At 40.2% G+C, this 23,681-nt stretch overlaps 1 protein-coding gene across 2 annotated transcripts in view; it reads left to right on the top strand.

The window, feature by feature from the left end:
* Positions 1-23,681, top strand: part of LOC140701209 (trafficking protein particle complex subunit 9-like) — a 722,564-nt gene that overhangs the window by 681,751 nt on the left and 17,132 nt on the right. The window contains exon 1 of one of the 2 annotated variants that reach the window (XM_072976651.1): positions 23,151-23,330. The gene's annotated coding sequence lies outside the window, so the exon portion shown is untranslated. Of the gene's footprint in view, positions 23,331-23,681 lie in introns of those variants that run through there. The other variant, XM_072976654.1, reaches the window with a different exon arrangement.

Below are 23,681 nucleotides of genomic sequence, written 5' to 3'. Positions count from 1 at the left end.
GTTTCACGTTTGAAAAGTATCTGCGCAGTGGTTTTCGAAGTCAGGAGCATTCCTGCTCAGATACTGGCAGTGATGGTTGCTGGTTTTCAATGGAAGAGCCTAAATTTGCCTTCTTAGCTTTTTGGATTTTTATAGTGAGAGGGTTGAGTAGTGCTTTGCCAGCATGATTTTGGGGCAATTTGAGGGCAGATGTCGTGTACCAGCAGTGAGAAATTTCCATGCATTTTATTTTCTGGACATCACCAGGGCACATGTGGGGTTTGTGCCTGCAGGCTGGAATGCTGCAGGACTCCCTGATCATTCACCTTTATGTCTTGGAGCTGCTCCGGTCAGTGAATGATTTTCTGTGGCTTGGAGATAATGTGGTCTGATGGAGATGAACAGATGTGCAGTTCAAATGCTATTACTTGAAATAAGAGTAACCTAGAAACATTTCTCTAACAATACAGGATGAGGGAGGAGGATTGGCTGAGCTGCTTGCAGTGGGGAGTCTTAGTTGACTCCCTCACCGTGACTCCTGCCAATATCCACCCCAGCCGTGCACGGTAGTCCTGCCGAAGCAAGCAAGCACTTTGCTCAGAAACACACTGAATTTCCTTGTGCCTCTCTTTGTTGGATTTTTTTGAAAGCACATTTTGCCCTTTGCTTAAATGCCATCCATGCTAGTCACCTCTTACACTCATTTTTCTGGCCTCGTCAATAAATAGCTGCTGAATGGATGAACAGAATGTAGTATCTCCATGTAGTGGAACATTATTCACATGTAAGAGTGAATAAAAAAGACAAAAAAGAAGAGGAAAATGAAAAATGCCACCTGTTTTGGGAAGTCCACTTTGACTGTTCAACCCACACTTTTCCCTTTGAAACCCAATCACTTATGCTCCACTCTACTCTTTTTGATAGTACTTACCACCTTCTAATAATCTTTAAAGTTTTCAAAAAAAAAAAAAGAAAGAGATGCTGATACCACTTCAAAATATACAAGACTTGATAGCATGTTAATTGAAAGGAAGCAGAAACAAATGGCCACATATTGTAGATTTCAGTGATATGAAAAGCCCAGCATAGGCACATGCAGAGGCAGAGAGCAGGTGATGGTTGGAAGGAGCTGGTTGGAGGGGGATTAGGGAGTGACTGCTAGTGATAGGGGGATTCTTTTGGGCTGGTGAAGTGTTCTGGATATAGAAGGTGATTAGGGCTGCACAACCGTGAGTGTGCAGAAGACTGCTAAGCACTGTCTCTGGGAGTGCCTGTTGTCGGGGCATCTTTATTTTTTTCTCATCCTGCAATGTGAATAACCATCTTCTGCTGTGGCCGTTCTATTCCTGTGAGTGGTGCAGGTCAGAGACTTTGTAGAGTCATGTTTCTTTTTTCCCCCTGGCTGAGTGTAGGCAAAAAAGATTTAAGCCTGAGAAAGTGCTCCATCTGCAGAAATGTCTTTTAGATTTGCATGGTGTAAAAATCTTGAGATCTTTTAATCGTTGAGGCCAGTCTGTGGGGGGAAATACCCCGTGAAGCCTGGGTGAGCCGGGGAAGAGCCGCGCTTCTCTCCCAGACACGGGTGGGGATTCCACCCCCGTTCAGGCAGTGAAGGGCCCAGACCCGTGAGCAGAGTTGACAATTGTGAATATTTACGTGTATCCGCTGCTTCATCTTGGATATTAATTTCAAGCTGAGTCAGTTTGTGGCGGCAGCCTCATCCTACATCAGGAATTTATAGTATCTGCTCTTTGAGGTGAAGACCTGACAGACTTGATTATTTAACAGTCTGCCTTGAATTGATATCTCAGATTCCTTTGTCAAAAGCAAACAGCAGAAATACAGACGTCCTTTAATGCCAATGTGACCTGGAATGGGTTTAGTCTCTGTGCCTCAGTGGCCTTATCTGTGAGTGGGGAAGATGATAACAGTGCTTCCCTCAGAGGAGCTGGTGAGGGGAGAGTGAGAAGCACAAATGGAGGACTTACAAAAGATGCTCTTGAATGACCGAATTTAGTGCTCTCAGCCTGGTGAGGCCTGAGGGGCAGAGATGTCAGAACAGAGCAGTCCTAGCCGGAGCTCGATCCGTGATGGCAGCTGTTATGATCAGTATCACCACTGTGCGTTATCAGGTAATTTTAAGACTTGGTAATATGAATTCTTGAATAATGTTAAAGGACTAGACATCTCAGATCCAGTTTACATAGTCCTCAAGATTTCTTCTGAGAAATGGATGGTTTCTTCCCCATCTTAAATCTGAGATGAGTCTCTAAAAAATTCTGTATTCCTCCATCTTTTTGCTTTAATTTTCCATTTCCTAAAAAACAATGTTTTTAAATGGAGTTAATGGGGACTGAACTGAGTGCCTCATGCATGCTAAGCACATACTCTCCCAAATGAGGTATAATCTCCTCCGTGATTTTTTTTAAAATTTACTTTCTTAGTTTACAGAGGTAAGAGGCCTCTAATTCTTTTTCTGGAGACTTGTCCATGAACCTGTAAATCTATAATTAATGGACAAAATTTGGTTTATTAAAAAATCATTAGAATATTCTGCAATTCATCCAAAAGGAAATGCTCATTGACTTAAAATATTTCTCCTTTAAGGTGATTTCTCCTGTTTGGTCTGGCTTAATTTGTTAACAGCCATCCTCATCATCATAATGACCAAACTCTCTGTGAGTGGACACCTACCTAAGGCTAAAATGCTTTCCTCATGTTTTACTTCATAGCAGGTGTTTGATTGTAGGTATCAGTGTCTCCTTTTTTGCAGCTGAGGGATTGAGAGATGGGGCAGCTTGTCCCAAATTACACGCAGCAGGCTGTGGCTAGCTCGGTGCTGGAACCCAGGCTGCACAGAATGCATTCTTAATTGCTCCTCTTATCAGCCTCCCGTTAAGTGGTTACCCGAACACCTGTGACTCCATAAATGGCCGAGTTTAGTGATCTCAGACTGATGAGGCCTTGAAAGGAGAGACACCATTGAGAAGTTGAGACAGAGTGACAGAAATTAAAATTGTTCATTTTCACAAATTTTTAATTCTCAGGTAATTACATAAAAAGTTATTTTTTTTATTTTAGTGCTCTGTAAGCACTAAAAACAAAACATTAAAAATAATTATAGTGCAAAAGAGAAGTGAGCTCTTAAAGTCTAACCACTGCTAATGATGTTGCTTGTTTTTCTCTTGTGGCCCTTTTTGACAGAAATACTTACAAAGACTGAATTGGTTTTATGTAGTTTTAATATGGAAGAAAAGATTGTCAGTGAATATTGTAAGAAAAGTCTTTACTCTTTTCTTTCCTGTTGATGAATATGTACGTTATTTTCATGGCTTAAGTACATTTCCTCACTTGTGAAATTTGAGTAATATCGTTTAATTTGTCTGACTGTGAGAGGTAGATGCCTTGTATACAAAGAACCCAAGAGGTGCTTAATAAAAGTGTGCTGTCACAATGACAGATATTTTAGAAGGATCAACTCTGAATACTAAAGAGTGTCGCTTATTTCTGATACATATTCAATATGTATTTTATGATATATTTGAATATGGTTTAAAGTAACAAGGATTCATTTTTTTTTTTGGTGTAGTATGAAGTTTTAATGAAATCTGTATCATTCTAGTGAGACAGGGACTAGTTAAATTGCCTTAATCAGATGACCTTGAAGATTATTTACACAGAATACGTATTGTTACAAATCAGAATTTATGTTGCCGTGTAACCATCCACTCAGACATTTAAATTCGTGGGATTCTGACCAGATCCGTTAAGTTTAGTAAAATCCATATTGATCATTTTCAGGGAATAAGCTCCTCTATTTTGTGATTAAAGAAAATTTTGATTTTTTTCTACATTCTTAACAGGTTTAAAATATCAAAACATTGATTTGACATGTCACTTTTTTAATAGAGAGAATAAAGCTCATGCTGTTTTATTATGTAAATAAATGTTTTTGTATGGCAATAAAATTGTATGATATCCTGGCTCTTTTAGTATTTTGCAAGATACTTAGATAACCTACTGTTGGAAAAATACAAACGTGAATTTTATGAATATAGGCCTAGTACAGATCTGTTGGTTTTTGCTACAGTGCAAGACATGAGGCATAGGAGAGCTTTGCTGCTGATTGCCAGGAGGACAGATCCCATGTCTCAGTTTCCCCTCCTGTAAAATGAAGTGGCTGAACTGGATTCTTTCCTCTTCTAAGATGAGTTTCCATGAGCCTATGTCTTCTGTTTATATTCAGGAGTATTAGCAATATCAGATTAAATACTGAATATCCCTCCTTTCCCCCGAATCAAAGTGCAGCATGTGCTACATAAGTTTTATTTATCTGATTCTCGTTACTGATCCTACAGGCAATTTTTGTGTTGCATCTTTCCCGGTAACCTGGAAGGTCATTTTAGCTATAGGTGGCACTGTTGCACCTTCTTACAGTCTTAACTTTCCTGTTTGTAAAAGAAGGCTTAAACAACGTTATTTTATTTTGATTACTTTACTTAATGCTTCAGAATCGCCCAATGTCCATTATGTCTGTCTAACTGGAAAAGTTATTCTGCTTATATCTTAGATTTATTCTGTCATCTCACTGTGAACATTTCAGACTTGCTGTGCAAACAATAGCAAAATCGGGCTTTTCTTCTAGTGTTAGAAACCAGTGAGCCGGGATTTTATAAAACAGCTAGAAGCGGCATCTGGAGGACCTTAAAGGTGAAAAGTGTATTGAGTTCCCTGAGTTTTGACCCCGCCGCTGTGTGTTAATTGGTGGTAGGAGATTTGGTACATATACGAAGGGGTGTAGTTTTTGATATGGTTTGACTGCACGCGCTGCCACTGAGCCACTTGAGCCTGAGTCAGTTCGTTTTGAGATTTTCCCTCATCTGTGAGATGGGGACATTCATTTCTGATTTGTAGAATTGGGAGAATTAGAAATTATGTGCAGTGTTTACCACAGTGTGTATGTCAAGAGGGCTCTTAAACTTTAGCTGCTGTTTTGTGTGAAGCCATCATTTGAGAGTCTTTGGCAATTACTAAGAAACAGGAAAATAAGAAGAGATGGTTTTATGATGAAAGATATATGAGGAGGTTCCATAGTTCCTATACCCATAATTTAGCATCAGCAGAGTCAGAACTGTTACACAGTCGCCCTAAACCAACGTTAAGCCACAGGATTATTTGTTACTTCATATATTTTGGGGTTTAAGGAGACCCAATACTTATACACATGTTGTCTCCAGCAGCCTACTGAGAGATGACACAAAAGAGTAGACAGGCAATAAATGTCTTCTTTGTTACTGATGAAGCCACATTCTCCATGAACTTCAAGGCTGTGGGAAAATGCGTGTCATGATACTGTGTTCCAGAAATACAGAATCACCCTGTCCCATGTAGCTCTGGGCCACAGCGAGCCTTTCCTTGAGAAGACCTGCCCTTTCATGCACAGGGCTTTCCTGCCATGGAGCTGAGCATCCCGTGTGCTTCCCAATGGTGACCAACACTGGAGTGAAAGGAAGGGTTTCACATGCCCCACTTGTCTCCCCGGACTCACACCTCACTCTGTTAGTGTAATGAGTGCTAACTGTGGGCCAGGGGGCCAGGAGTGTGAAGGGAGAAGCACCCTCCATGGCCCAGAGGAGTGGTTAGGAGACATCCACTCCCTCAGTTTAAACAGGTGGTTGGATGGAACATAAGGGTGCTCCCCAAGAGTGTATAAAAGGAGAAATAAGGATGTTATTTGGGACTTAGGCTAGCCAGGAAACACATAAGATGATTAGAGGGGAGACTTGTAAAACAATTTGATATTAAGTTGACATTTGTTGAACACCCAAAATGTGCTACATTCTTTTCAGAGAGGTTTACAGAAATGAATCCTTCAATCTTCTCAACAAGCGAGTAAGGAAGGTTTGATTGTTATCCCAGTTTTACAGTGTGGAAATTGAGGCACACAGAGGGTAAGTAAGTTGGCAAAATCACAGAACTAGTAATTGGCAGAGCTGGTATTTAAACCCTGGCTGTCTGGTTTTGAGGTTCCCAGAGATGGGCTTTGGGTGTTTAGCGTTATCGGCATCCCTGAATCTTTGTACCTCTGTGCATCAGTTAGCCTAGAAAGGACAGGGAAAGGAGTGTTACACAGGAGCTCATAGTCATGTCTTGGCCACTGTCCACGGAGAGTGCACCGTGATTGGCGTTAATTGACTTCTGGGCAGTAGATCTGTTCATATAATAGAAATATTGAATTAATCTAGAAACCCTTCCTGCTCCGTTTCTGTCCATGCTTGCCATGTGACTGCCTGCCCGTGATTGGGCCGTGGAGGAGAAAATGTACTCATGGTTGAACTCTGATATTTCAGTCTGGTTCATAGATTCACGTCTTCTGTTACATTAATAAGCTAAGTTTCTGGTTTTCTTGCATCAGTGTCTCATGAGTTTGGTTAATGTGAAACCAGTCCATGGGAGCCCAGGGGTGATGACGGTATAATTTCTGAGCACGCTGTGGCACTTCTACCCGTGCAGACGTGGCTGAAGTATTTCCACCTTCCTCACTGATTTTCCCCAACAGCAGGGTCCTCTCCCACCCCTGGATGTGAGGTTGGGAGCTCTCTGAGTAGGCCAGTCAGAGGCCGAGTCCACCAATCAGAAAATGATGAAGTACCTGGAAGTGGGTTTAATAGAAGACAAGGGCTTCCAGGTAGTCAGATGGGCTGTTCGAGTCCATTTGGTGAAAAGCTATCCAGTGTCTGTGGTTGAGCTGCTTCTTTGCTGTTGAAAATTCTGGAGTAGATGAAGGGATTTTAAAAAGCAGAAAGGAATGATTTCAGGTGGTACGTCCACACTGGTGAGAAGTGATGGATGACCGCCACTGTGAAGCATAGACAGAGTCTTACAAACTTCATAAAACAGCTTTAAAAGCTCTGCCATCTGAGTGCACTTCATATGGGGTCCAGATCATCACTGGTCGCACTGTGAGGGCAAGTAACTGATAATGGCAGAAAGGACACGGAGGCATCAAAAAGGTCTCAGTCACTTTCCCTGTTTAAAGGATGCAGCACAGTGTAATATATTTTAGCTGGTTTTTCACTGAAAAGTTTTTAGTGTTTTCTGGGGCTCCCCAGTACCCCAAGGTTCCATGCAGCTGGGTGTCCCCTCAGTGCAGCTCTGTCATCGCTTGCCCTGGGCTGACGCTGTGTCACGGGGAGCAGGACGGTCCGCGTCCCCGGCTCCTCCGAGCTCCGTCTCCTCATCCGCAGAGCCGGGTTTCTCATCCGTGTCTACTTAGTAGGGTTGCTGAGAATCACACGTGATGCTTCAGGTGTGACTTGTGGTTGTCTCTGTGATTGGCATATAGTTAATATTTGATAGAAACACTTGTTTTTGTAGTATAATTGTAGCACCTAGATTGCAGTGGTTTTTAGTCTGCATTTTTTATAACTTTATTCTTATTTTTAAATATGCACTTATTTTTATTTATTTTTTTTGGAGGTACTGGGGACTGAAGCCAGGACATTGTGCATGCTAAGCAGGTGCTCTACAACTGAGTAATACATACCCTCCTTTTCTGTACTTGAAAGTAAATATTGCTATACACAAAATAGCTCTTAAACACCATCATGGGACCTAGTCACTGTATAGACAATTGAACACGTATACTATTTCAATAGGAATAAATGTTTTTGAGACATACATTTCTGAATCTGTTAATGTGCTTAAAAACGATCATAGGTAGTGATAAACACGAATCTTTGATCCAGTACTTCTTAGAGTCTGTTTTGCCATCAAGGAAAATTACATTCTACAGAGAAGGCTAATTGGGTCTCTTTGATATTTGGATGGTTTAGCAGATGATGAAGGCTTTCAAAAGCTGACAGTTTTGTATTTTAAAGTAACTACAAAGTTACCTTCTACAAGTTGTAAGTACTAAGCTTGTGAAGTGCCCAGTAATCCAGGGGGTATGTGTCTGTGTCTGTGTCTGTGTCTGTGTGAACGTTGGTGTGTGTGATTTCAGGAAGGTAGAAAGAAATTCCATATAGACTTCTGATACCTTTCTCCTCCATTTCAAGGTGTTGGCATATATTTACACTAACAAATTGATATTCAGTTGTCATTTGGCATATTGGGAATAAGACTTTCTCATACTTGTTTCAGAAGGGTTAGGGAGCATGAGCTTAGGAAATGGGAGGAGATAGAGGCAGGGAGGTTCTTTAAACTTTGTGCAGAATTAGAAACAGTAAATTTTCTCTTTTCTTCTAAAGCAAACTGGCACTGAATTGTAACATACTATTACTCAGAACTGCTTTTCTAATCAGATACATGTACCTCAGATTTTTAAAGGCAACATGAATGATGAAATGTGTTTTAGCAGTTATTTTTAAAAGTAGTCTCTTTTCAAGTAAAGGGCTATAGCCTGTTCTTTCTTCCAGCAGTACAAGAAATTCTCATTGTTCTGTTGAAATGATCTATGTGCTTACGTTCTTTTTTTTTTCTTTAAGTGCTTTTTTCATTGTGGTTTGAATGAATGTTTAAAATTTCTGGATTTTGATCTTTAGAACATGCTGATTTATCAGAACTGTTAAAAACCTGATTGTTCACTGCTCCTTGTTTGGTGGGGCACCCTATTGATTTCTGTTGTCTGTTAAAGAGTGAAATTCTTCCTCTAGCCTGCAGATCATTAAGTGAATGGTTTGCAGTGTGCCTTTAAAATTATTTGTATGCATTGAGCATGTTTGTCCAGTGAATTTTAAATTGACTCATTGTAATGACTTTGATTTGATTCTGTGGCTTTTGCTCCTCTCCACAAGAATTTGAATTCTCTGTTGCATTTTGTATACGTGTTCTTAACAGGGGAAGAAATTTTGCATTTTTTACAGAGGTGGGTTTTCCTATCCCCTCTGAATGCCTTCTAAAATTGATACAATAAAAATCAGTTATTGCAGTGCATAATTATTTCATAAATTATTTTTTGGCATAATCAGAAACAATGACCAAGAATGATAATAAAAAATACGAAAACCTTCCTTCCTTTGAAGAATAGAAATCAGTAGTCAGGCTCCCGCATGCTTTGTGCCTGACACACTTACTCTCATGTCATTGTGTATCATGATTCGGAGATGGTATTGTTTCAGGTTTATAGATTTTTGTTTTAACATTTGTGTTGAATTCTTTCTCCAGGCTGATTTTTCCTGTTGGGTTTGTGGAAAGAGTAGAAGGGAAAAAAATACTTTGTTTTGTTTTCAGGAGGCCTGAGTTGATGGGAAAAGAGTTGAGGGTGGGCTGAGGAAACGAGTGACACTCCCTCTCCTCCTGGCTGAAATTGATAAACAAGGAAATCAAATAAGTGTATCGATATTTGACCAAAAGAAGTTAACGAGCCCAAACTGGCTAGAAATGCACAATGGAAATTACTGAATTCAGCTTCAGAATGAGGTGCTTTACCAAGTAGAAGCAGCTTAGAGCAATCAGAAAATCAGTAATATGATGAGATATAAATGGAATATTATATATTTTATTGCTGAAACTTTTCTACGTTAAGCTGTGTAGAGCTAAAATTAAGTTTCAAGCACCAGGAGTTAAGAGAGTGAGTGGTACTGTAGGATCGTTATTCACGGATGTGCCTAGACACTGATAGAGTGGCTGAAGATGGCAGGAAAAGAACCACATCCAGGATTTTCATCCTAGGGTGTCCTCCATAATGGTTCCATGTGGAAGCAGATGATTGGGTTAACAAATTGTAACACACCCCAGTCGCCTCTGAATTTTAAGAAGAAAAAATATGCTTTGATACTGCTTTACAAGCAAGTTCCTGTGCATCCTCACTGCAGACTCCTTGCCTTAAAAAGCAGAGACAATGCTTTGCTTGTGTAGTTGAGGTTTTAGATAGCACTCTGCTGGTTGTAAAGCAAGGACCGAGACCCTCAGCTATAAACGCTGGGCTTGTGTGTTGTTAGATAGTGTATTATCCCCAAAACAAGGACCTGGCTGGTCTGGTGGTCTGCTTTTTAATGAACATATCTAAAAATGTATCTTGTTCCCCTCACCCCATGACTTCCCTAAAGATACACTAATCCTTTGTACTCATTGTGTATTCTACAATCTCTGCCTCATCCTGTCTTTCCCGAATTTCCTCCTTACTATCTCACAACTGTTAACGAAGTTTTCCTTTGATTATACCCTATAAATATGGGAGCATTTGAGAGGCTCATGGAGATGGCTCCCTACTCCCTCTCGATTTCTTGACTTTTTCCACAGAGTCTTGAATAATCATTCCGTGTCAGTAAGACTTCTGCCAGCCAGAACCCACAGTTCCAGGTGAGAAGGATGCAGGCTTTATCTCTCCTACCGGAGGCAGAGACAGAAGAGAATTGAGATATGCTCCCCCGTGATCCCTTCCTGCCCCAGGTCTACTGCAGTTCACCTGCAGCCTTCTGGCCTCTGCTCAGAGGGCCTCTGTCCCAGGACTGACCTCAGCGTTTTCTTCCCTTGTCAATATTTCCTGTGCCTTTCAGAACTTGGTCTCTTCTCTGCAATTCAAACCTGGCAGATGTGATGGTGGTCAGCGTGCTGGTGGGCAGTCCTTTGGGGACCCCCAGGAGCCATGCTGATTCTCCTGAGTCTCTCAATCGGGGTTACAGAACAGTCGAGCACCGAAGGAAGCCCATTCTCGAGAGGTCAACAGAGCATTTCATCACTTTCATTTTATTTTTCAATTTTTGGTGGAGAAATTATTTGTAGCGAACTGTTCCAGATATTCGCTGCCTGCTTTCCTCATCACCATTCCTTGTTGTCTCTGGTGCTAGTTTTATAAACCAGGATTCTTCTCTGGTCATTTCTGGCAGCTGGGCTTGCCGAATCCTTGATCTGTATTTGAAACAGAATGCTTCCTCGTGATGTCAAGGTGATTTTCCTATTTCTGAATATTTCGTGTACACTCAGCAATTGTTTCAAGTGAAATGCTCTTGTCCAATTTCGGTTAACTCACATTTGCTAATCTCCTGCTTTCATGCTGAGAGCAGTTTCTTTTTCCTCTAATAAAAGTTAGCAATTTGCATTTACTATGGAAGATACTGGCCCAAGGTCCTTTTGTTCTTAAGAGTTTTAATACAATTCACCCATTAAAAAGTACAGCGGTTTTTACTCTATGCCCAGAATTGTGCATCCCATTCAATCTTAGAATATTTTCATCCCCCCAACAGGAAGCCCCGTACGCATAAACAGACATTCCCATCTTCCTCATCCTCCCCCAGCCCCAAGGAGCCACTTTTCTCTCTGTGGATTTGCCTGTGCTGGACATTTCATGTAAATCGAGTCACTTCATATAAGTGGAAACGTCTATTGTGACTGACTTCTTTCACACTGAGTAACGTTTTCAATGTTTGCTCATGTTGTGGCCTTATTCACTGTTCTATGCTATGCTATTGCTGAATAACATTCCACTCTATGGCTGGGCCCCACTGTTTACCCATTCATCAGGTGATACGCATTTGGGTTGTTTCTGTTTTTGGCTGTGATGAGTAATGTCGCCGTGAACACTCATGTGGTATTATTTATGTGGATATTTGTTTTCAGTTCTCTTACGTGTGTGCCCAGGGAGCAGAATTGCTGGGTAAGTCAGAAATGAAATGTTCAGCTCTCTGAGGCCCTGCCAGGCTGTTTTCCAAAGTGGCCACGCTGTGTTACATCCTCACCAGCAAGGGCTGCGTGCTCCACTTCCTCTGTGTCCTCTTTAGTGATTGTTACCCTTTTTTTTTTATTATACCCTATTGTAGTGAGTGTGAAGCGGTTTCTCCTAGTGGTTTTGACTTGATTTCCCTTACAGCTAATGCTATTGAACATCATTACATTGTGCTTTATGGACATTTGTATATTTTCCTTGAAAAATACCTTTTCAGATACTTTATTAACCTTTTAATTGAGTTGCCTTTTTATTGTTGAGTTGTAGGGTATTTTTTTTTTTCATTTTGAGATACAAATTCCTTACCAGATAAGTGATTTGAAAAAATTTTCTCCTCTGTGTTGTTGTTTCACTTTCTGGATGGTGCCCTTTGAAGCAAAGTTTTAAATTTTGATGAACTGCAATTTGTCTCTGTTTTCTTTGTTTCTTGTGCTTTTGGGGTATTATTTAAACTCTGAGGTATTTTATTTAAGCTTTTATATATAAAATAACTTAATTCTTAGGACCGTTATAGGAGATGGGTGCAGTTGTTGTCCCCAGTCTATGGATAGGAGACTGAGATGCAGAAAATTTCACTGAAATATCAGTGTCACATCTACCTAGTGCTGTGGGATTTCAGACCCTCATGTTTGTCCCCAGCATTTGTGATCTTCACCACCATGCTCCACTACTGCCTGGAATCGTTAATGAAAATGACTTTCATTTTTTGATTTCTTGTTTGCTTGTTTTCTCATTGGGGACCTCATCTCCTTATTTTCCTTTCGGATATCAGTGTAGATTTATTTTAGGTCTCATGTAGGCAGAAGCATTGCTATCAGTTAACTTCTTTATTACTCACTCTCCAGTGATGATTGTTGTTAGTTGACCTAACCAAGTCATGCTTAAGTCTTTCCTGCTAATGACACTAAAAACAGTCATGACTTATAGAATGCTCAAAGAAAGTACTTGATTGATTTTATTTTGCTACCCAATCAAACCAATCAAGTAAAAACCCCAGTGTTGACACAGACTATAAGCCCTCCAGAATAGGGTCACTGTCTTCCTTCTGTTTCATTTATTTGGTCACAGTGTCTGGATAGTGACTTGCTGTCCAGCAGTTTTGTGAGGATACGGTGCTCGTGAATCATTGTAAGGACAGAATTTTGACAACAGACTGTGTTGTTCATTTCACAAGGGAAAAGATAATATAGAAATACTGCTCAGATCTATTTCAAAATTAAGCTTGGAATTTTGAGAAGAATTCAAGAAACCATACAAAGCTCTTTTTCACTAATTTTAGATCTATCTTAGACACATATGGTTACATAGCAGAGTAACTTATCAAGTACATTTGACAATAGGAGTGTAATATTGATTATTTGTTTTAGTTGAAATATTCTACCTGGGATAAAGTAATCAGTGCCCATAAATGAACAAATATGTTTGTATTTCTATGCAACATGGGAGCAGAGTTCATGTTTCTATATAATATGTATGACTGTGTGTTTTAATCTGTCTGTCAGTGTTTTTATAGTTTTTCAGCAATGTTGTAACTTCAGAATTCTTCTAACATATTCACTCCCGATACTACTGCAGTTTGTACTGTGTATCCTATCTTATGCATGGGATTCCACTGTCCCCTCAGTGAGGAATTTCCTCTCCTATTGAGCTAGTAGCAGAGTTAAAGGAACAGTGATTTCAAGGCCTTTGCTCTCCACGTGTTCGCAGTTTCCTGTCAATCACGATTTTCCCTTTCTTGTGTTTTCATTGTGCAATTAGAATTTTTGAAAATAATTATTAATATGTTTCATCAGTCTCCCTAGAAACTTGATGTGTTTGTGCTTTTCAGTTTTGAATTTATGAAAATTGTAAATGCACACTTGTTTTTAAGTAGTCCTTTTTCACTAGATATTTGTTTACCTCTTTATAGTTAAAATAATTTTTCCCCAATGAATGAATCGGTGTGCATGTTTTAAAAGATACCTTACTTTTTATTTTTCTTATTCTAACAGGTATATTCGTTGTACAGAATTTAGAAAATAAGGATAAACACAATAATAACTTAAAAATGGCCTCTAATCTCACTTGTAGATACAGTTGTAAAGTTTGAAATTGAGAATTACAAGTCCTCTCACTTTGTTCTACTCTTTCAAGTACGTTTTGGTTACTGAGACCCTCGAATTCCCATATAAATTGTAGCAGAAGCTAGTCAGTTATTGCAGAGGAGCCCACTGGGATTGTGATCGAGACCACGTTGTATGTGTGCTTCACTCTGGGGAGCACTGCCATCCCAAGAATATTGTCATCTGATCCAGGAATTTGCGTGGTTTTTCTTTCCAGGTATTTAGGTCTTCTTTAATTTATTTCAGCAATGTGTATGGTTTACATAGTATTATTTTACTTTAATTTTTGCCTTTATACTGAGGACAACTGTGCAAGTTACCAGGATTAGAATTGTAATATAGCCCCACAACTTGCTGCCACCATGGACGCTGCGGTCTCTCTTTGCCCTTTGTAAAATCTCGCACAAAATAGGACCTAAGTAACTCTCTCTTGAAAGAATGATTATATGATTGCTGGATGATGCTTGAGAGTCCTTGTGATGATGTCTTTTTCCCAGACTTTCCCCTCTTCTTAAATATGCCCTTTCTCTTCCTTTCCTCCAGCCTGGGTTTCAGCCTGCCTGTGGCATTGATTTTCCTTGTCTGTGGACTCTTCCTTTCACTAGTTCATGATAATGTTACATGTCGGCTGTGGAAACTTGCTAGATGTCAAGAAAGAGCAAATCCATTGCATGCTAGTATTTTTAGAGTGTGTTATTGAATTATCAATTGAAATTAAATCAGGCTGACCCATTGAGCCATCCCCTGAGCTCTTTTCGCCTTCCTACAGGTGATACTGCTCTCGTTGCTGCATGTGCCCTTCCCCCAGACTTAGTTTTGGAGTTGAGTAAATCACCATCACTGGAGCCCTCTCTTTAAAAGATGAAGAGAACATTTGCTCCTTCTCCCTGCTTGGGGACTTGGATGAGATGAGGTAACAGATAAAGAATGGAGCCCCACCTCATTCTGACCACTGCTCTTTCTGTTCATTTCTCCAGGGGAAGAGTACAATTCAAAAATATAAAAATTGTGAGCTAATGAAATATACAAGACAACCGATCATTTATTAAATACCCTTTCATGCCAGAAACAAATGTATTATACACACAAAAAGCACATAAAGTACGGTAGTACTGTGGTTACAAACGTGGGCCGAGTTCGAGTCCGGGTCTGGAGTGACAAGTCCTGTGAGATGGAGAACTTGTAGGTTGGCTTAGCCTCTCCCGGACTTTTTTTCTGTCCTGCAGAGACAGGGCTCGCTAGTCATCCCTCCCCCGTAGAGGTGCTGTGGGTTGTAAATGACGCGCGTGGGCAGGCCGAGCACAGCTGCCCGTTCCTCGTAAGTGCAGGATAGCACAGCTTTTGCGGTGACGGCTTTATGATCGCACCTTGTAGACTCTCAGTGCTCCGAAGGGATGTCTTGCGGATTGGAGATGGGATTCTCACTTCTGTAAATACCCAAAGATTGTGTTATTGAGCCTTGCTGATATAAATCTATTCTTTAGAAAGTACATAATGTAGATATATTTTTCAAACATGCATGCTTTTTTTTCTTTTATTATTTATACTTCTACCCTCTCATCACGTGGTGTGACTTTTGATGGAATCCAGGAAACAGTCCTAAGCCACCTGCCTCTTCACACTTCTTCGTGATGGTTTTCTTCCTTGACTAGAAGAGGGTTTTGCATAGGAAATTTTGTTTGCTCCCCTTCTCTTGGAGTCTCCCTGTTTGTCTGCCCATCTCTCACCTGTCCATCTGTCCATTTCTCTACCCACTCATTCTTCTAACTTGTTCCGAGAAGCACTTCAGGCAGCGTACAGAAGAACAGATACCAAATAAACAGGTGAGAAAATGGGGCCAAGTTCACAAATTGAGGCTCAGGGTTGAGCCTGTGTGAGAGTTGCAGGCGTGAGACACACGCCTCTGCCTTGTGACTTATAAGATAGACAGCATCAATGTGCCTGAGGCTCCCAGCACACACAGGGAAGCAGGGTTTGTGGGAGATGCTCACTGGCTGTGAAATAAATAAGTGGCTTAGGAGAAGCCCAGCCTTTCCAACTACTAAGACTTAGGAGAATATTTTGAGTGTCTTCCAAAATCTGAGTATTTCATCTTTTCTTTTTCAGAGTTTTATGTATAGTTGGTTAACATTCTATAACTGGAAATTTCTCCAAAACTGCTGCTCACGTGAGTCCCATGACTCGGGAATGGGGTGGTTCTGCTCATTGACGGGTGTTGGCCAGAAACGGAAAATGACAGCCTCAAAGGAGCCTGGGATTTGTCAGTTATGTTTTGTCAGTGCTGTAGATTTCAGAAAATGCTTTTACCATTTCTCTCCATCTGAGGAAGCAGCATGCTCTCTTCCCAGCATCAGGAGCTCAGTGTCTCGGGATGGTGGGGGCTGACTGCACTGCCGTAAAGACAGCTGAGCTAGTCACTGCATGTGTGGTGCTTTCACATAGTTCATTTCATGTTTTTTAAAAGGTTTCAACAGGTAGTTAATTAACTGAGTTAATTAACATTTAATAAATATGAGGCTTTTTTGAAAAGACAGTTATAGGCAGAATATAAGTTGTGAACACTTTAAAAATGGCTTCATTACTGAAATTTCAGTAAGGAAGATTCAGTTTAACTTATTTACGCCTCTCTTTAAAAGTAACAAAGAAACAAGACAGAAAAAGCAGAGGATGATTTCTGTTCTTCCTCTCGGCTTGCAGGTGCCCTCACCTCCAGTGGCATCCATCCAGACACCAGCACTGACACTGGCCGTGCTCAGAAATGCCTCAGCCCTGAAGACACAACTGACAAATAGAAGGGAGCCGCGGCCTGTTATAGTGGGTGCTCTCACTTTGTGGGTCCTTATGTAACTGCGTGGGGTTATTCAGGATCGCCCTTTCTACACTGTGTGACGGTGCTGCGGTGTCTCCTAGTTATTTGTTTCTGTAACTACTCATGTATTTTTTCCAATGTGTGGTACTAGACATCTAAAAATGCATTTTTCAGATGAAAAATAATGTGTATTTAATATAAAAGTCTGAAAAAAGAGTCAAAAGGGTCTATCCTGGTCCCAGTACTCAGAGATAATAATTAACACTTTAACATCTATTTTCTGTTCTTTTCATCAGTGTGTATCAGCTCTGTCATAAAAACCAGCGAGCACTGTGTGCCTGTTTACTGTGTGGAGACCTCCATTTTACATTCGGCTTATTACACATTTTTCTACAATATTCTATCTCCCCTGACATGATTTTTAATGACCAGTATAGCATTCTGTTTTGTGGAGGCATCGTCCATTTTACTTTGTACTTAAGTAAACTTTTAAATTCCAAGTATACTTAATTGAAATTCTGAAAAGAGAACTGTGGTGGTACCGAAAGTCCCCTACTTCCCTTCCCCTTTTTTCCTGAGTGTAAAAGCTGCTGACAATGTGGAGTATATATTTCATGACCTTTATGCCTTTGTCATATATATATACATACATACATACACGTATATGAGAAATCTATGTATATGTGTGTGTATATATGCTTTATTGAAAAATAAGGCCATACTATATGTTTTCTGCAGCTCGGTTTATTCACTAACGTATATATCATAGACGTCCTCCCCCTCCAGACTCACCCGGTCCTTTCAGATAGAGTAAAGGGGTCCCCTGATGTGCAGGTTTGGTCTCTTGTGTAACGACACCTTTCGTGGGAGAGTACTGTGGACAAGGCCTTGGACCATGCCGAAACGCCGCAACTTTAGTGCCCACAGCTCGCCGTGATTTACCGCATCATTGTCTTGATGGTGAACACTTAAGTTTTCTCCATTTTTCACTGTCAGAAAGGGTGTTTGACTGGAATCCTTCTTGTACAAACATTCCTGTGATCTTGTATGAGTATTCCTTTAGCTAAGGTTTCTGGAAATTTAGTCCTTGGATGTGACAACTTCATACATCACAGGATCCTTTCAAGTGAATCTAGAAATTCCTTCTCCTGTGGGGAATGAAAAGATGTGGAATAAATTATGTAACCAATTCTATATCACTGGATATGATTTCACTTCAGCTTTTCTTCCCACCAATGTAAACAGTGCTGTGTAAATGTTCTGATGAGTACATCTTTTTGAACTGATTTTTTCTAAATGTAACGATTCCTAAAAGTGGAGTTCAGCCTGTGTGCACACACGTTTTTCAGAGTTTACATATCCATTGACATGTCATCCTCCAAAAGATCGCTCACAGTTTGTTGTCTCAAAGATGGACACTAGCTATAATATCTTTTAAACATATTTGCCAATATGACGAGCAAAATGATTTTCATTATTTTAGTTTGCACTTGATGACCAGTGAGGTTTTGAGCATTTTTCACTCATTAGCCATCTGACTTTTAAAAAGTGAATGATCCCTTTTGTCCTTTGCAAACATTTAAGTGGGGGAGCTTCTTGTTGCTTTGTGACAGCTCAATGTATATTATGAACATTAACCCCTTGTCTTCATCAACATGTATCAGAGAGCTTTTACTTGTCATTTCTTGCCTTTCATTTTGTTCAGTAGGTTCATTACTGTTGTGGCCCAAAATAATCTTAAGATAGTAAATGTCTTCTTTTTGGGTTTTATTCTTAGAAATGCTTTCTTATAATGGTATAAATTTCTTCTGTAGGTTTTTTAATCTCTAAGATGGAGATGATAATGGTACTTGTTACAGTGAGGAGAAGCTGAATTGATATGAGCAAAGAGTTGTATTTGCTCTTATTAGTACTTTCTAATATTTACATCACTTTCTCTAATTTTTCTTGCGGTCATTTTGACTGGAATAGAATTTGTTTTTTCCAGGTATTCTCTGATTGTAACAAGACAATTATTAAATTCATACTTTGTTTTTTTAATTTGAAATCCCACCTGTAAAAAATACTTATGTACACTAGAGTCTCTTTTTGAGCTCATGATTTATTTCTGTCAATCTTACTTTCTTACTCTAGCACTATATCTTACATATTGTAAAAATTTATTTAATATATTACAGTGTGAATTTTTTGATTCTTTTTTCGATCCCTAAATTTCTTGGCTTGTATTATGACTTTTATTATTCCTGAAGAATTCTAATATAATTTTTTCAAGTTAAAAAAAAACAGATAAGTGTTGTCATGGGATTTTTTAGTAATTTTGAATTATCTTTAGGAGAACGTACATCTTTAAAACTGCTTTCCTCCATACAATATGTTGATGTCTCTACTTTCACACTTCTTACTTTACCCCTCAGTACAGTCCTGTACTTTCTCCATGTACAACATGGGCATTGTTTTTGAGTTTATTCCAGATTATTGTTGATGTTTTTGTTAATTTTTTAAGTGAGAAATTTTTGCTATTATATTTTTTAACTGTTAAAACTGACACCTAGGAAGGCAGATTCGGTTTGTAAATACTCACTTTGTAACTTCTCATTTAAAATTGTAAGTATTAAGTACTTGTTACAGAATCCTTTCTTTTCTGTTTTTAAAAATTTGTTTCCAAGATTCTCAAAATGGTCATAGCTAAGTAGTATAGGTGGGGAGACAGATGGAGAGAGGTAGTGTGGCTCATGTACAAACTGTGAGCCCTTTCATGGCTGCCTTTATGCTGGAAAAGCTGATAAACAGTCCAGCTTAAACCAGGGTGGCTTTGTATGCACTTGAAATCCAGCTTTCCTGCCTGTATGGTGAAGCCTGGTAGGCGTGGCAGGTAGATGATCAAGGTCGAATGGAGGTTATTGGCTGCACAGAGCACTGTGTCTGAGAACTGGAGACCATCGCCATGGGAAATGCTTGGTGCCAGGAACAATGCAGAGGAGCTGGGGAGCCTTGTGTTAAGGATTTTCCAGCCCTGGGAGTGGGAATATCAGACTCTGCATTCAGATCTGAGTTTGAATTCATCCTCTTTAGTTTACTTGTCCTCTGACTTTGGTCAAGCTATATACCCTCTTTCACTTCCTGTTTTCTTGTCTCTCAAATTAGGAGAATTACAGCCTGCTGCTAGAGTGTTTGATCAGGGTAAATGATTTGTGTCTATAAGATGCCACGTACAGTCACAAGCTCAGTGAGAAATGGGCTGTCGCCTGTTCTTCTGCAGCTCAGTGCTTGACAAGACATGGGGGAAAGCCAGTCCCTAATTTGTGTGTGATGCAAGTAGGAACAAAATTAATGTCTTGCCTTTCCCTAGCAGTACTCTTACAGCTTTGCTTCATTTACTTCTTTCCTCCTTTCCTTTCCACTTTCCCATCCTCCACCAAAAGAGCCTCTCAGAAAAGTAGGTTCAAATTACTTTAAAGGTTGGCTCATCCTCATGAAATGATAGTATCATAAAAAAAAAACTGTGCACATCCCAGAATATATTTTATTTGATTTACACACACACATGTGCGTGCAAACACACACACACACAAAATCAGTCTACCTCCCACTTGCAGAGGGAGAAGGTCCACTTTTTCTGAGTTTTCATTCACAGAGTGTGAGAACAATGTCTCTTACACAGACTTTCACCAGGCTTCGTGCATGGTGTTTTTAATTGAATTTCTGTTTGTGGCCATATAGTCTCCTAATAGAAGAGAGAAAGTGGAGACCTAGACATTCCGCTGAGATATTGGTGTCATCATATTTTAGTTGTAAAGGACTTAAGACAGCATAGAGTCGCAAAATTTTATGGGTGAGAATCCATGATGTTGTAACTTGGACAAGAACCTGGGTCTTCTGCCATCTTGTCCACGCAGGTGAAGAGGCAACTGGGCAGGGGATAGTAGGGATCCTTCCTGCTTCACTTCCGTGTTCTTGCTAGTTTTCATTTCAGCTGCCTTTAGTTTATGTTCATGAGGCCACTCATGGGAAGGTCACTCTGTCCTGATAGATCCAGTTTCTTATCAGCGAAAAGCTCTGGACCCACTCATATTTCCCAGAGTTTTCTGCTGACCTGCTGACACTTTATATAATTGAGACCTAAGAAACTACTGAATATAAAATCCTTATTGTTATTGTTTGCCCTCGAGTTCCATAGGAATGGGGTGCTGTCTCAGGCTGTCTAAAGCCAGATCTGAACAAAGATAGGGTGATGGGCTGTGCTGCTGGACCTACACAGTTGAAGGGGATTTCCACCTTAGCTTTATAATCAGGCAGATTAGTTCAAATCTTGCCTTCACCAATTATTATCTTTGTGTCTTGGGGAGAAACTGTACTTTTTTGTGTCCAAATATGTTTATCTGTAAATAAGTTCAGTATTTATTTTAAGGTTTCTGTTTTAGAATTGAATGAGCTAATTCCTTCATTTATACCTAAAATAGTGATCACATGGTTCTATGCTGGTGCCTTGGTAGTTGATTACTTAGGGAATCAGCAGTGAGAATGGGGGTGGGGGACCCCTGGATAATAGAGCTTATATTCCAGGATATGCTTGTAAAAGACTGGATGTGCAGTGGATTTTTAGTAAATATCTACTCCTTTCCTAATCTGCATTGATTGTTTATATATCTTTATACAAATATATGAACAATTTTTATTGCAATTTTAATATTTTTGTAGTATTTACATTATGTTGCTATAAAAAATACGTGAAATAAAATGATTTGACTTTTATTTTCTTGTCAATAAGCAAAACAAAATAAAATAGAAAAGAAAAAAGTTTTGAGGGAGTAGAAATAATTTTATTTCTGTGGAATCAATTCCGTATAATAGGTTTTTTGTCATGTTGTTAAACAGCATATAAAATTGATAGGTTGTGACATACTGGAAATGAGGAAACAGTGGAGACATACTACCTCTAATGCAGTCATTTTGTTACCAAGTCCAAACTCGTTCTGCTTGCTGCATGACAGGCCAAAAAATGGGGAGATGAGATGTTGGAGTAAGGAATAGTGACTTTATTTGAAAATCTGGCAGACCCAGAAAATGGCATATTGATATCCAGTAGAACTCTCTTCCCCAAAGCAGAATTCAGTCTCCTTTTATACAAAAAAGCGACGGGGATGTGGTTGGTTGTTGCAAACTTCTCGCTGTATGAATTGTTTGTCCTTGTAATCCTTTGTTCCTGCAGCTGTCCATGTGGGTCAACTTAAGGTGCCCCCTTAAAACCTCCAAATAAAAGAAAGGTTATTCTCTATTTTGCAACTTGCCATCTGTACATAAGTGTAGAAGAGCTAATATCCTTAAAGATCAGAGCCCGGAGAATAGGCTGTCCTGGATATTTCAGGCTAAAGGCAACTTTTTTACAAAAGGTGCAGAGATAGCAAGTCGGAGCCTAGAAAACAAGGTACAGGTTTAAAGCCAAACGAACACATCTAACATGGAGTCAAATTTGTCCTTTTCTATTACAATTTCTTTTTCTAACTCATAAATAATTTTAGTAAGAAACATGAGAAATTTTTTTTATTTTTGCTTCTTAATAACGGATTACAACTACACTTTAGTGAGCAGGGATGCTGTGCGTGCCTTGGGGTCACAGCAAACTCTTGTTGGGGGTGGTCGACCCTGCAACATGCCTGATGTCCCGTGAGTGTTGGTGAGGGTCCCCCTAACCAGGGGCTCTCTTCAGGAACCACCATATGGGCATTGACCTCTGGAGACCTCTTTTTCAGCTGCAGGAAATTTTTTCAGATTTTGTGATGGAAAAATCACTCCAGCTGGGGATAATCAGGGAATAAAGGAAGAGGAAAAGGGCTTGAAGTAGAGTAGAAGAGAAGGACAGAAGATCAGGGAACCTGGGGGCTTGGCAACGGGGCCTCGGGAGAGAGAGGAGCAGAGGTGTGGAGGGTCCCGGCTACGGAACCAGCTCCTGCACCTTTCCCCGCACCCAAGCCACACAGCTTTGAATTGGGCCCAGGACTCCCTCCTGTCTGGATGTCACCCTGGGCAGAACTTTGAGAATCGAAGCTAAGGGGTGGTCAACACTCACCTAGGGGGTCACTGAGGACTTTGCTCAAGTCCACATTGACTTTTCCAGTCATGTGCCTTCACCTGTTCTTTATCTCAGGATCTGAGAAGGAGGAGCAAGGAACTCATGGAGAGATCCAGGAAGACATCTGACTGTGTTAAGAGACGACAGTCACAGCGACACTGGGAGCGAAAACACTTGCAGTAAAGTAAAATAAATTCACAACTATTGCATCAGAGCTGCAAGTGTGAGAGAGCGTAAGCCTGTCTCAGAGTGCAGGGGACAAGAGAAAAGGAATGGTAAAATTAACACTGACATTTGAAATTTTGTTAAAAAGAATGCTACTGTTAATTGTATCACTTGAATGTATGCAGGTGTTTTTCTATGAGCATTCATAGGTTCACAAAACCCCACCAACCACTCTTGCTCCCATCTGGTGTGGGCTTTCTCAAGCACAGTGCCCTTCCTGCTTGGGTGGGCCACGCTGCTGGTCCTCGCCTGGGCCCGGACTGCTACAGGACACTGAGTCCCCGAGGCACGGCCTGGGATACATGACAGGAACATCTCTGCTCTTGGCTGAGGGCCTCCGTTTCCCCCTGCAGTGTAAGAATGCCGGTGACTCAGTTAGAAGCATGCATCCAAGCCATCCTTCCATGTCATCACCATCTAGAAGCGGTGCCTGAATATTCTGAATTTCTGCAGAATGTTGTTTACAATCACCTTGAACAAGTGAGTGTGTGTCCTCTTTCAAGTGGAGGAATTACTGCCATTTTCCTGGAACTTACTCACCACTAGTCCATCTGATTTTTCTGTGCTAGGATTCAGTATAGCCTGCTAATAACTCTGCAGTCAGATCTTGAAACCCTGATGAAGAGGATTATTTATTTTCTTTCCTTATATGATAGTATTTTACTTTCAAAATTCTGAGTTTTCTGTTCTTGGAGGAATTTTTTGGGGGTTTGGAGAAACAACTTTGCTCTTACCATCTTTGTGACCTGTTGCTATATGCGTCTCACCTGTCTTCTGTCACTTGTGAGGCGGTTCCATTTGTGACCCTGTCCGGGTTATTCATGTTATAAA

The sequence above is a fragment of the Vicugna pacos genome, chromosome 14, assembly GCF_048564905.1.
Source record: "Vicugna pacos chromosome 14, VicPac4, whole genome shotgun sequence".
Lineage (NCBI taxonomy): Eukaryota > Metazoa > Chordata > Mammalia > Artiodactyla > Camelidae > Vicugna > Vicugna pacos.
Note: the sequence above shows the minus strand (reverse complement) of the source record. Positions and strands in the feature narration are given on the sequence as shown.